This window comes from Pinus tabuliformis, chromosome 5_2, assembly GCF_031772625.1.
Source record: "Pinus tabuliformis cultivar Carrire ecotype Pingquan chromosome 5_2, CPIR1, whole genome shotgun sequence".
NCBI classification, from domain to species: domain Eukaryota; kingdom Viridiplantae; phylum Streptophyta; class Pinopsida; order Pinales; family Pinaceae; genus Pinus; species Pinus tabuliformis.
In genome coordinates this window covers 1,132,008,231-1,132,022,278 of record NC_142306.1, presented here as the reverse complement: position 1 = coordinate 1,132,022,278, position 14,048 = coordinate 1,132,008,231, and positions in this window count along the sequence as shown.

Sequence of the window (14,048 nt, the reverse complement as noted above, 5' to 3'; positions counted from 1 at the left end):
GCCATAGGGGTCATAAGACCATGTGAAGCTTAAGTTGAATTTCATCTCCTTTAATGTTTTATCTGCCTCCTCCCCTGCAGTTCTTGTGTTGCACGAAATGGTGACCACCTATGTTTTAATTTTGAATTGTGTCTCCTTATTTGGTACTACAAAGTGGATCTCATTCGAGTTCAACATTTTCCTGATATATTCTAATGAAAAGATCCTCATTGGGAGGTAATTGGGGAGATTGTAGGGGGCCAATTCACATCCATAGACTCTAATCTCTGTGTAGTTTTGCTATAGGTACCAATATTTGGTCTTAGCTTGGTCTGCTAGATGTAGAATCCTTTTGATCTCCTTACTAATCCTGGGTTGCATTGCACTATAGAGAATTTTCATAGCTGGATATACAACGTCTTCTATAAACTGTTTGTAGGTGAATTCATGTTGTTCCTTCATGACCAATTAGGTCCAAAATATCATTGGTTGTTGATCCCTTGCATCATCTAATTTCTGCAATGCAAAAGTGAACTTTTTTGCTTGATAATAGACAAACATGTAAATCAAAATAGAGGTGTAACTAAACACTTGCTCTGTGGGAAACTTGATGAACTGCTCATGGATATTGTCAGCCAAGAATTGACTAAAATTGAAAATTGTAGAGGGCTTGCTATGTATGGAAAATGTGGAAAGGAATCCTAAAATAGGTTCATCCACCCACTTATCAGAATGGTAGCCTAGGATGTGAGAAAGGATAGAAATAATTTACTTGGCCTGATCAGGGAAAATGGAAGAAGGATAAGGAGGATTCTTCTTGGGCAATTGGGCATTCTTTGGTAAGAAAATCTCAAAAATCCTAGTTCTAGTGGAAAAATCCAACTTTTGATAAAGCTAGGTGAGGGCTTCTAGGGAGAAAGGGGTAGCATTTTCCACAGAAGGGGCCAACATCATGTGACCAATAGATTTGGTTGTGATGGTGAAAAGGATGTCACCTGTAGGTGCAATTATGACTCTTTGGGCAAGGAATAGCAAGCTTGGCATCTTCTGGTGAATTCTGGGGCTTGAAATGTCAGAGGAAAAATATAGTGGGGGAGGTTTGACTCCCAGAGTCCTATCTCATCAGTTTTATCAGAGTGTTTATCCTCTAACCAACAGTATAGCTCATGGAAATCACAGTCACAGAGTGTCTCAGTTATCTGGTAATCCCTACCTACCGATGGTGTGTGATCCAAGTCTGCAAAAGGGTGAATTAACAGGTTAATGGCCTAGTCCTAGGTCTTAACTTTAGGAGGCATTGTTGCAGTAGTTTCTGAAGAAAATGGATAGACTAAGGAGGATTACCGAACTAAGAAAAGATAGTTTGTTAGGCGAAAAAGCACATGGAAGTCAGCAACTGTAGGGATGCTGGGTGGCGAAGAGGCTCTGGTTGAAGTCATTGTAAGAAATAATGAATAACATAAGAAATGAGAAGTGAAGATTGAGCATGACGGGCATAGGACTTATTTAAACACAGAGATAGAATCCTATTGGAAATGGCATGGAGTCGTTATTGAATGGTTACCTAGGAAAATTGAATGAGAAATGGGTATAAGGAGGGAAGGCATTTAATTGGAGCAACGGTTGAGATAGGTGGCAGGCAGTGAGTAGTGGAGGAGGATTGGTGGGGGAGCAACAGGAACGGATAGGGATCGATGGTTTCCGGAGGGTGTTATAGGCAGTAAGTAGTATCAGTTGGGGGGGTGTGAAATGACTGCAATGCGCCACGTAGGGTGTAGGGCTTGATGGGAGAAACCACCTTCCAAACCACCCCCCCCCCCCCCCCCCGCACGAGCGGTAAAGGGAGAATGAGAAGGGGGGGCCGAGAAAGGACACGGGTTGTGGATGGAGTGAGGGACCAAATCCCAAGGTGTTGAAGGTGACAATAGTTTAATCACAAATGGTAAACTGTTTTTTGTCCACTTGTGCTCACATGAATATCATTTCAAACTTAGGATAAAAGGGAAAATATAAGGAAATTAAATACTTTGTCCCTACGCATTAATTATCCTTTAAACTTAGGATAAGGGATTAATAATAAACATTTGTCATACATAGTGAATAGTATGCGTTTTTCCCCTTTTTTCCCTATCCTCAAACTTAGGATAAAATTTTTGCATGTTGATATTTAAGCTAACCTGCAAATCCACATACCCTTAGCTAGACTAGCATTTTTTATTTTGATCTCTAGGGTGCACTTAGACTAGCAAACCCATTTTTATTTTATTTTATGCAGAAAGAAAATCTATCTAACCTATCCTTATTTCTCCTATTGACCCCGATTAAACTGTTGGGTCAATGTCATTTTATACCTAACTAATCATTTATCCAGATTAAACTATTGGATAAACCTTCATTCTCTATCTAATTTATAGAAATTTAAAGAAGTCTAATCATGATTAATCAGTATGATTAAATTAAAGCAATTGATTATGACATTTGGAACAAGCTGCACACAACTTTATTTTACAAAAATGAAACAAAAACCATGTATGAGTAGTGGCATTTAGGCTTGCAACACTTTCAATATTATTCTCTTTTTTATTTTCTTTCTCTTTGGTGGGGTTCAATCTTTTTTATTTTTCAATATTTTTCTTTTTCTCTTTATTCTCGTTCTTTATACCCTCTTTTCATTTTTTATTTCATTTTTTCTTTTTATTTGGAAGATTGACAAGTATTTACAAAATAGGATTCCTGAGATACATCACTCAATTACCTCGAGATCCTATAAATTATAGGACCCTAACAGATTTTAGCCTTAAATGATGCCCGCCCACTCCTCTCAACCCTCTCGTGACCGTCTCATCGCTGTCAAATAATGAACAATGACTCTAACAGTCACTTTCTGGCTATGCTGTGAGACATCTGCCTTCGTAGCGCAACTCCCTTCTTGCAGCCTCTTATACTATAACTGTATCATATTCCGCGCAACCCACCTACCGCGTAGTCCTCCAACCCGGGCAGTGTAATTTATAGTCCTGTGCTCCCTTGTAACTACCTGGAGCACTAAGACTATCCTTCCATCATATAGTCATTGAGCTGGATCCCCTATATATGGCTTTAATTGATTTCCATTCACCCTTCCCGGAAAATTTTCTCCATTTAGCTTCACGAGCTGAACTGCATCTCCATCTGTAATCTCTTTGATAACATATGGTCCAAGCTAGTGCATCTAAAATTTCCCTGGAAATTTAGTGAACTTGCTATCATACAACAATACCAAATCATTTACCTTGAACGTGCGCAACTTGATGTGTCGATCGTGCCATGCTTTTTCACGCTCCTTTTGTACTTGCTGATGGAATCCAGCCAAGAACCTGTCTTCTTCAAGCTCCATCAGCTACGCGAGCCGATCTTCCAAGGCTTCACGATCTGCCATACCCATGAAAGTTGTTATGTGTAGACTAGGCATGATATATTCCATAGGCATTACAACTTCTACACCATAGACCAATCGAAAAGGTGTTTGTCCTGTCAGCTTCTTGCAAGTAGTCCTATACACCCATAGCACTGTAGGTACGCGCACATCCCAGTCATTTCGCTGTGCATTGCAAATATTTGTTAGCACATTCTCCAAGATTTTATTGAAGGCCTCAACTGTTCCATTAGCCTGAGGATGATACAGTGTGATATTTTGATGATAAACCTAGAACTCTTTATTCAGTGTGCTGATCATTTCATTTAGGAAGTGTGTACCCCGATCACTCATGAATATGTTTGGGCAACCAAATCTGGTTAGCACATACTCAAACAAGAAATTCGCTTCCATAGCCCCTATACAAAAACTATGCCTCCACCCATCTAGTTAGGTACTCCATCATGGTGCTGATAAAATGTGCACCTATCTTTTTCCCTGGGGGTTGAATGGGCCTGTCATCACTCCAGGAAGCTCTCCTAGGTTGTAGCTTAGAAATGCCTCGTAACATATAAATCTTCAATATTGTTCTCTAAACTATTGGAATGGATGATGGTTTGGATCAAGTCAGATGATTGCTTCAACTCTGTTTTCACTCAAGACATGCATGAACACCCTCAGCTTTACAAGGCTTTAGACCACTAATGCTCAATAGTTTATAGATTCAATGGATAGATGGAGAATACTGACTGTACCAGTAAATGCATACATAAACACATATGAATGGCTAGCTACAGGAAGTAAATTAAGCTTGCAAATCTAATTTATCAACGCAGAGATAAGATGACAGTTATCTGGCATTAGACACAGAAAAAAACATGAATAACCTATTCAGTGCAAGCTTAGAATAAAAGAGAAAATGGGAATTGAACATGTAATAGCAAAAGAAGCTTATATTGCTAGAATGAAGATGAGAAGCTAGAGTAGCAGAGTATCCACAGTCTCCAAAAGTTGAACCCCTCATACTTCTAACTTTCAGCCATTTATAGGTTTTTTACAATGCTCCTGAGCTCTCAAAGGCTTGAAGTGTCTTAGTCTATCCTCTCTGTCTTTTCAATGACTTGATGCCATGACTAGACATGCATGAGCTCGGAGGTTTCTTTTCTAACAACAGAGTAACCGCATTCTGGTAATTTGCTGCACTGTCAGGGAGCTCGCTCGTGCCAGCGATGCTCCATGATCACTTCTTTTGGTTTTGGTTGCATCGTGCTGTGGCTTTTTATCCCTCCAACCTCTGTCTAGATGAGTGCATCAGGCCTTTGAAATCCTTTAAATGGCCTCTTTCTATTAACACGGAGAAATCTCGCAACACTGTGAAATTCCACCAAAACACGGTTCATTTCGAACTTCAAAAGCCCTCAAATATGGTCTATTCCTCTATCAAGTCTGCCCTCGATCGCTATCACAAGTCGCTTCGGCTTTGTTTCCAAGGTTTCCTTTCATATTTTGAAATATGTTAAAAAACACTGAAAATTCGGAAAAATGGCTTTGGTAGATCTGAAATATTATATATTTTCATTCTCGAGCCCCTTCAGGTCTAGGTTTTATCGCATCAACGTTTTCCCTTTATATTTTGTTAAATAACAAAATATGCAAAAATACATTAACAAATGCCTTTCGGCAGATCTGAAAATCTATGCAATAATGCCTTAATAGCCATCGAGTCCAGTTAATCGCATCGCACATATACATGTATAAAGTCCCCGCTCCGTAATGTTTCCTCGATTGCGATCTGATGATGCGATTGATCGCAATCGAATATCACTCATGCCTCAGGCCAATGGTGAGCACTCAGTTGTGTTCTCTGATAGCGATCTTGTGATGCAACGTGGGTCATCAATCTGTGCACTTGATAGACAGTCCTAGTTGACTCCGCCAGTCGCCATCGCAAGTTTCATATGGTCCGCCCTCAATCTGCTGATTGCCACCACCGATTGCGACCGCAGATCAGATCTGTACCATTGAGCGGTTAGATCTGATGGCTGCTGTGCATTTCACTTCTCAAACCTCCTATACTCAGTTTTTTCAATGTTTCCTTGGGTTTTTGCCTCTCGATAGTGTTTTTCTGCCATTCTAAGGGTTATTCTCCTGCGATGGTTTTTGATCTTTGGCATGATGAAGACTTAGAGAGCACATTTGGATCAGGACCTGATGCAATTATAGATGGGAGAGTAATATTTTGAAGTCTGGCTTATGGCCAAAGCGGAGTAGAGGAGATGTGGCCGTCGGAGCTGAAACAGGGGACATTTCCACTAAATTAGCAGCACTGCACCTTAGGGGCTAACACCGGGTCCTTCTGGGGATGAAATCCTCCCTGTGAGGTTTCAAGAACCATGGACCAATGCCTTTCCTGTAAAACCAAAATCAAATCTATCTCCTAGTGTTCCATTGGGCATGGAGTTTATTTTGCATAGAAAATAAAAACTGAAAAACATATTTACAATATCAAGGCTTTAAATCCTTAAATGAAATAAAGTTTCAAGAATTGCCCATTGACTGGGCTACCAAAAAAATCTTTTCCTTCCAGACACTGCAGAATAAAGGTACTGTTCTGCTGATTTTGATCGATGATAAATGGACCTGTCCATAAGGAGTCAAACTTACCATGATTACCTTTCTTTTCCTTCAATGCATCCCATTTAAGAACCCAGTCACCAACTGATGCTGTTTAAGAAGGTTTCAGCTGGATAGGAAAAATAGCATCAACTCCATAAACGAGCTTAAATGGAGAATTTCCTATGGACTTCTTGTTGGTAACTCTGTCAGCCCACAGTGCAAACTTCAACTTGGAATCCCAACTCTTTTTGTTGTCCTCCAACAGTTTTTTAATTATCCTTACAAGGCTCTTGTTAGATGATTCTACCAGGCCATTGCCTTGAGGATAATATGAGGTAGAATGCACCAATTGAATGCCCATGGATTCAGTCATGTCCACCAATTCCTTTGCCTTGACAATTGTTGCATTATCAGTGACTAGTTTGGTTGGGCACCGAAATCTAGTGAAAATGTTCTCATTCAAGAACTTTATGACAACTTGATGATTAGAATTCTTAGTGGGTATATCCTCAATCCACTTAGTGAAATAATTAGTGGCTACCAAGATCCATTTGTGCTAGCCACTAGAATGTGGGTTGATCTCACCTATAAAGCCAAGCCCCACTACTGTAAGGGATCATTGGCATGTACTGGCTTCAAGGGTAGAGATTTTAGCTGTTGTCTTCCTGCAAACCTTTGGCATTTGTCACAAGACCTCACAAAAGAACACACATCAGAGAATATAGCAGGCCAATAATACCCAATTCTCAGGATCTTGTAGGTTGTGGTTTTCCAATAATGATGCCCTCCACAGATGCTAGAATGGAACTGGTGCATGACCTCCATAGATTATCCTTTATCTAGGCATCTAAAGAGGATCCTTGATGGGTCTCTCCAATAAAGAAGGTTTTTATTAATGCAGAATTTGGCTGATCTGAGCTTAATGGCCCAGGATTGGCTTGAGCTAAGCCCTAGAGGGACTTCTAGCTTTTGCAAAAAATGAACTATTCTAGAATACCATTCACAGGTGGCTAGATTTTTAGCCAAAGGCTAATTCTACTCTTGCTCTTCTGCTGCTTCCTCTCTCTTCTCATCACCTGAATTTGAACCCATGCAAATGATGTCTAACAAACTACAATTTTCCTCACACATAAGTTTAGCCAAGCCCTGGCCTTTGACAAGCTTAGTGGGCTTCACCACTATGTTAAACACTATGAATTTTGCAATCCATTTAGCTCTCTTTCCATCAATATATGGCTAAGTTAAGACATATTTTACTGAGGCTGAAGGTACATATGCAACCACTTTCGAATGTAGAATATAAAATTTGAATGCCTTTAAAGATTTTATGAGAGCATAATCTTGTTTTTCAATAAGGTCATACCTTAGTTCATCATCCCTCAGAGTTTTGCTAAAAAAGGCCACGGGGTGTTCTACGCCTTCATCATCTTTCTGCAACAGAACTGCTGCAAGTGTATCATAAGAGGCAAAAGAGAAGATATAAAACTCCTTGGTGTAATCTGGGCTGATTACAGTGTGAGCTTCCATTATAGCTTGTTTGATGGATTCAAAAGAGTTTCTTGCAGCATCTTTCCATTTTATTTCTGATCCTTTCTTCAACATGGAAGTGATGTGCTTAACTAGCTCTGCAAAGTTTGGAATGAACCTCCTTACAATGTTAATCTTATCTAGGAAGGATTGAATGCCCCTTTTTGACCTTGGGATGGACAATGTCTAAATTGCTTGAACTCTTTCTGGATCAATCTTCACACCTTCAGCAGAAAAAATATGTCCCAAAAGTTTGCTTTCTTCTAGAGCAAACTATGACTTCTTTGGGTTCACTAAATTTCTGAACTATCTGCACTTTAGAAACACCTTCTTCAAATGCTGCAAATGGTCCTTGTAAGTGCTAGAAAAGACTGTTATGTCATCAAGGTAAATAAGGATAAACTTGTCCTTCTCTCCCACAAAGGCTATGTCCATGGCCCTCTGAAAAGTAGCCCCAACATTCATCAGTACAAAAGGAATCTTGGAGTACATGAAAGTGCCCCAAAGAGTAGTGAAGGTGGTCTTTTCCTGATCTTCAGGATGTACAACAATCTGATTGTAACTTGAAAATCCATCTAAGGAAGACATGACTTTAGCCCCTGCAACTTTTTGTAGCAAGTGCTCCATCGTAGGCAGGGGGTATTTGTCTTTTTTAGAGCATTTGTTCAGATTCCTGAAGTCAACACAAAGCCTTATTTCTCTATTCTTATTTCTTACTACCACAAGGTTAGCTATCCACTTTGAATACCTCAGGGTAACTATGATCTTAGCATCCAACAACTTCTTGATTTATTTCTCAATCAAAGGCAATAAGAGAGGGATGATACGTCTTAATTTTTTCTTAAAAGGGATGGTGTTCTTCTCCAGTGGAATTTTATGTTGAATGATGTTGGTGTCATAGGTATTAAGATCACTATATTACCAAGCAAAAATATCAGCAAATTATTTCATCAGGGTGCAATACTCGGAACTCTAGGCAGAAGACAAGTGAGTGGACAGATTTATATACTTTGGATGGGTTGGACTCCCTACATTATGTTTATGAAAAAGAGACTCATTTTATTTTTGGGTAGGCTTATAAGGTACATCATTATGTTCAAATAGCTTCTCTAGGGGCACCGATCCTTTGGGTATATGGTTACTAGGCAGCTGAACAATGTTGTCCTAACCAATCTTGTCCTTTAGCTTGGACTGGTTGCATTTTTCCATGGTTTCATTTTCTTGGTCGATGTGCATTTTAGAAAATTCATCAACGACTTGTAAAAACCTATTAATGTCATCATCATCTTCAAAAAATTTCTAGTATTTGACATTGTCAGGCAGATATGGTCTACATTTCACCTGAACTTCATAAGTCAACTTAGGAGGCAAAGGAGGAATAAATTTCCTAGCAGACACAGCAGGGGAATCAGCAAGCTGGTTCTTCATTCTCAAGATGTAAGAAATGATGAAAATATTAAAAGAGTCCTTGAGCTTCCATGCCTCATATTTATATGCTTTCAGCCTTGGATGATTTGCTTGGAAATTTTTGTTGACTTGCTGAATGATAAGGTCTGTGTCTCTAAGCACTCTCATACCTTTGATTCACATTTCTTTAGCAACGTTTAAACCCAATATCAAGGCTTCGTACTCTGCTATGTTATTAGTGACCTGAAAATTTAATTTGAAAGATAAATGAATGCATTCCTGTTTGGGGGACACAAGGACTACACCTGCCCCTACAACTTCCTTAGAGCAAGCTCCATCAAAGAACATGTCCCAAATTTGTGGGTCTTCTTCCTCTGTGATCTGGAAAACTGGTTTCTTAAGCTGCGTCGAGGCCAACTGGGATTCTTCAATCTACAGAATAAAAGCTCCAAAATTAGTGTCGACAGTATAGATGGGATGATTAGTGGGATTTCTTTCATCACTAATGATATAAGCCAACTGAGCTTCTCTGTATAATCTCCTGCTTTCACCTCCAAAAACTGGGACAGTAGCGTAGGACGGATCATTTTGTAATGTTCCACCTAATCTCTTGATCCAACCTCTAGAAAGCAACATGCCAAACTTTGGGGGTACATATGCTACCACAATATCCATCATCATGCTCTTCATGGACAGCTGAGACAAAGTGATGGCTAGGTCCTTGATTAATTCCAGACATTTCACTTTTCTAGAGTCAAAAGAAAACATGTCATGATAAGGCTTGGTAATGTCAAGACCCAACTCATCCATAACAGCCTTGGGCATTAGATGATGGCTGGCTCGAGTGTCCAGAAGGTAGTTGTGAAGGACTTTGTCATGAATAGTCAGAGAGACATAGAATGATGGGGAGCTGTCATCATAATTTTCAATCATTGGGCTGAAAACAACAACTGGTTTGTCATCTTGCAAATTTACATAGTCGGTGGAGGCTTGGACGGCATTAAGATCAAAGGCCTCAAGGATAGATCTCTTGAAGGACTCATTCTTCACTAGTTCAATCAGAGTTATAGGTATTCTTAGCTTCTGAGTTTTTGATTGAAAAATGAAAGGAGAAGGAGACTTGTCAAGGTCTCTTACCTCATGAGCTAGAGCTTTGAGGATGATGGGATCAACTGTCGGTTGCTTCTACTTATTAGCTTGCCATATTGGAGGGACAAAAACTCTCTGAATAGGAGTTTCCTTGGCATTATTCATCTTTAACCTCAGACTATATCTGTGCTGATCAGCGTTTGTAGAACAACTTCACCATCCCATTCTTGGTCCATCTGGTCATTGAATAATGACTTTTCATAGGCAGCTGAGGTCAAAAAGGAGGCACTGCCTCTGTCTTCCAGACAATGGATCTCATCATCTTCTTCAAACTGCTCTTCTTCCATGACTACATTCTAGAAAGGGGTCTTCACCCTTTGGTTTTCATTGGCATCTTTGCTTCTTTGCAAAATCTGCAACTACTCATTAGCACTTCTATATGGATTTGGATTTCTAGGAGCAAAGGTATTAGGAAATCTTCCTTTCCCAGGGTGATGCTCAACCTTTAATTTGGAGATTTTAGAGACTAATGACTTTATCATCTTGGTCATTTTATCTATATTTGGATTTGAAGATGATGAAGACTCGCCCCTTTGTCTCCTTCTATCAACATTTCCCTTGAGCTTCTCTGTAGCCATGATGTTTGATTCTACTTCCAAGGCTGCATCCTACATATCAGCCAAAGTAGCACATCACCTCTCCCTCAACAGTAGATAAAAGTCGGAATCAAAGGCACTAGCATAGGTGAGTCTAGCAGAGGTAGTGGTGGGTTTTACTTCAGCTGGTATCTTGTTGTACATGTGGTTAAACCTCTTATTAAAATCAGACAACAAATCACCATTTTCACTCTTTAAGTTCCCGAACTTGATGTGGTAGTTGAGTAGATCCTTCTTATCCCCACAATGCTTTAGGAATGCATCATCTAAAGCCTCAATATCTACTATAGACCTTGGGGTCATTTCTCTGAACCATTTTCTAGCCTCTACATCTAGACTTTGGACAAAGACTCTCATCCATACATCATCTTCACTAATGTCCAGGTTATCAACATAGCTATAGAATGATTCAAGATTTTCTTCAGCTGTAACACCTTTAGTCGCAGTGAACTTAGACATATACTTTTTATATTCTCTAGTAGGCATGGCATTCAAAGGAGTGGGCAGTACTAGAGGTCCATACCTAGCAGCTATGATTCTTTCCATTTTGGTAGGTGCTTGTGGTGCTGCCATAGCTATGGTGGCTATAAGGGTACTGGAAATATGAATGACAACGTGTTGAGGAGTGACTAATAAGACTAAAGGGATATGAGGGATAGGAGGAGAGGTTCCCTCTGGGCTTGCAACAAAAGGAGAACCTAAATAATAAGAAGCTCTATGAATTTCTGAGATTTTTTCTTCACTACTAGTATTAGATGCTATACTCTCAACATGTATTTGTTATATTACAGGATTTTTTTGAAGAGATATAGGATATTGTTTAGAGCTACCTGAACCTGATGCTTCTTTTTGCAATGCCTTCCTTTCTTTGATGATCTTTTCAGGGTCAAATACTGGGTCAACTTGTGGCTTCTGAGGATTTCTTCGAGTATGCCTCACAAACTGAGCCAGAATTATCAAGTGGAGTTGCCAAAAGGTTCGTCCTCCAGTAGAGTTGCTAGATAGATGATTACAACCAAAAAGGTGCCCAGACTTTGTCTATCATCAAAGATGGATCTGTGTCGTCTCCCACGGAGCTGAGCTTCAGTGTCCTCTCCCTAGCAATGATGCCAATTATTTTATCACTCCAGGAAGCCCTCCTAGGTTGTAGCTCGGAAATGCCTGGTAACATAGAAATCGTCAATATTGTTCTCTGAACTATTGGAATGGATGATGGTTTGGATCAAGTTAGATGACTACTTCAACTCTATTTTCACTCAAGACATGCATGAACACCCTCATCTTTACAAGGATTTAGACCACTAATGCTCAATAGTTTATGGATTCAATGGATAGATGGAGAATATTGACTGTACCAGCAGATGCATACATAAAAAAATATGAATGGCTAGCTATAGGAAGTAAATGAAGCTTGCAAATATAATTTATCAATGCAGAGATAAGATGACAGTTATCTGGCATTAGACATAGAAGAAAACATGAATAACCTATTCAAGTGCAAGATTAGAACAGAAGAGAAAATGGGAATTGAACATGGAACAACAAAAGAAGCTTATATTGTCGGAATGAAGATGAGAAGCTAGAGTAACAGAGTATCCACAGTCTCCAAAAGTTGAACCCCTCATACTTCTAACTTTCTACCATTTATAGGCTTTTTAAAATTCTCCTAAGCTCTCAAAGGCTTGAAGTGTCTTAGTCTCTGTCTTTTCAATGACTTAATGCCATGACTAGACACGCATGAGCTCGGAGGTTTCTTTTCTAACAGCAAAGTAACTACATTCTAGTAATTTTCTGCACTGTTAGGGAGCTCGCTCGTGCCAGCGATGCTCCATGATCACTTTTGTTGGTTTTGGCGACGTCATGCTATGGCTTTTTATCCCTCCAGCCTCTGTCTCCCGGCCTCTATGTGGATGAGTGCATCGAGCCTTTGAAATCCTTTAAATGGTTGCTTTTTCTTAACACAAAGAAATACTGCAACACTGTGAAATTCCACCAAAACACAATTCATTTTGGACTTAAAAAGCCCTCAAATATGGTCTATTCCTCTATTAGGTCTGCCCTCAATCGCTATCACAAGTCGCTTCGGCTTTGTTTCCAAGGTTTCCTTTCATATTTTGAAATACGTTAAAAAACACTAAAAATTCTGAAAAAATGGCTTTGGCGGATCTGAAATATTATATATTTTCATTCTCGAACCCCTTCGGGTCTGGGTTTTATCGCATCGATGTTGTCATTTATATTTTGTTAAATAACAAAATATGTGAAAATACATTAACAAATGCCTTTCGGCGGATCTGAAAATCTATGCAATAATGCCTATATAGCCATCGGGTCTGGCTAATCGCATCGCACATATACATGTATAAAGGCCCCACTCCATAATGTTTCCCCGATTGCGATCCACCGATGCAATTGATCGCAATCACATATCACTCATGCCCCAGGCCAATGGTGAGCACTCTGTTGTGTTCTCCGATAGCGATCCTGTGATGCAACATGGGCTGTCGATCTGTGTGCTTGATCGACAGTCCTAGTTGACTCCATCGGTCGCCATCGCAAGTTTCATATGGTCTTCATCAATCCATCGATTGCCACCACCGATTTCCACTGGTGATCAGATCTGGACTATTGGTTGGCCAGATCTAACGGTTGTTGTGCATTTCACTGTTCAGACCTCCTATACTCAGTTTTTTCACTGTTTCCTTGGGTTTTTTCCTCTCGATAGTGTTTTTTTGCCATTCTAAGGGTTCTTCTCCTGCGATGGTTTTGATCTTTGGCATGATTTTACTAGCTTTTGAAGACTTAGAGAGCATATTTGGATCCATTTGGATCAGGACCCGATGCAATTATAGATGCGAGAGTAATATTTTGAAGTCTGGCTTATGGCCAAAGTGGAGCAGAGGAGATGTGGTCGTCGGAGCTGAAACAGGGGACATTTCCACTAAAAATAGCAGCACTGCACCTTAGGGGCTAACACTGGCTCCTTCTGGGGATGAAAGCCTCCCTGTGAGGTTTCAAGAACCATAGACCAATGCCTTTCCTGTAAAACCAAAATCAAATCTATCTCCTAGTGTTCCATTGGGCATGGAGTTTATTTTGCATAGAATATAAAAAATGAAAAACATATTTACAATATCAAGGCTTTAAAGCCTTAAATGAAATAAAGTTTCAAGAACCGCCCATTGACTGGACTACCAAAAAAATTTTCTCCTTCTAGACTGTGCAGAATAAAGGTACTGTTCTGCTGATTTTGAGCGATGACAAATGGACCTGTCCATAAGGAGTCAAACTTACCATGATTACCTTTCTTTTCCTTCAATGCATCCCATTTTAGAACCCAGTCACCAACTGATGTTGTTTAAGAAGGTTTCAGCTGGATA